The following is a 1,093-nucleotide window of genomic DNA, read 5'->3' on the forward strand; positions in this document are numbered from 1 at the left end:
CATGCACAGAGTCGGTATTTTGTGGAAGAGCCACACTCAAGGGGCCAAAGAGCCGCATGTGGCTCGCAAGCCGCGGTTTGCCAACCACGGCTCTAGACCACCCCCCCTCCTGTTCCCCATGTCAATCTCTGGGCTCAGGTGAGCGAGGAGAACTGAGATCACTCACCCTCTGTATCTCAGAGGGTTTGGAGGTGGGCCTGGAGCTGAGGGAAGGGGAAGTGGGGAAGGCGGGTGGGGAGGCAGAATCATGAGGCGGCTAACAGTAAAGTCTTGGGTTTGAATCCAGCTTTCCCTCTGCCTGACTTGGGCAAAGCAATTAAGCTTCCCAAACCTCAAGTTTTTACGGGATTATTGTGAGGATTACATTAGATGAGTAGACAGAAAGCCTAGCCGCAAAAACAGTGCTTGGCCCAGTGTCTGGAACTCGGTCAGGTCTGAGCTCTTAGGAGGGGATGGGGGCATCAGTTAGTGGGGGGCAAGGAGCCAGGGTTTAAGGACCTGGGTGCCAATGTCTGTGCCCCAGAAAAGCGAGAAGGCTGGGTGAGGCCCTGACCCAAGAGGACAGGGCAGGGGCGGAACCACAAAGTGGAGGGAGGTGTTGGGGCCCTGAAGGTGGAAGGAAGTGAAGTGTCAAGTCTGCAAAAGGGGAGGCTGTACGGATGAGGAGAGGTGGGGTTTGGGGTTCCTAAAGGAAGGGAGGGTCAGGGGCCTGGACCTTGGGGAAAGGGCAGGACTAGGGCCAAAGAAAGGTGAGGGGCTGTTCAGAGGTGCAGAGAATTGCGAGTGGAGGCGAGCCTGGTCCCTTCCGTGTGGGGGATGACTAGAACCCTGCCAGACAGAGCTGTGGGATCCGATGAAAGCCCTGCGGAGGGGAGAAGGGGATGGATGAGGCCCCTGGAGGTGACAGTGGGCTGCATCAAATACGTAGAGGGGAAGGGCCTGGGGTGCGGAGAAAAGAGGGGGGCCAGGCTCAGGCTGCGGAGACCCTAAAGTAAACCTTGGACAGAGGGTCAGCGGGCGCCCTCCGCCCCGCCCCCCTCCGTTTCTCCGCAGTGGTTTAAGAGGCCACAGGCCCCTGCAGAGCCCCTGCCTG

At 58.8% G+C, this 1,093-nt stretch overlaps 1 protein-coding gene across 1 annotated transcript in view; it reads right to left on the bottom strand.

Moving 5' to 3' along the window:
- Positions 1–1,093, bottom strand: part of KCNC3 (potassium channel, voltage gated Shaw related subfamily C, member 3) — a 10,702-nt gene that overhangs the window by 8,984 nt on the left and 625 nt on the right. The window lies entirely within an intron of this gene.

This window comes from Myotis brandtii, unplaced genomic scaffold (assembly GCF_000412655.1).
Source record: "Myotis brandtii unplaced genomic scaffold, ASM41265v1 scaffold601, whole genome shotgun sequence".
Classification (NCBI taxonomy): Eukaryota; Metazoa; Chordata; class Mammalia; order Chiroptera; family Vespertilionidae; genus Myotis; species Myotis brandtii.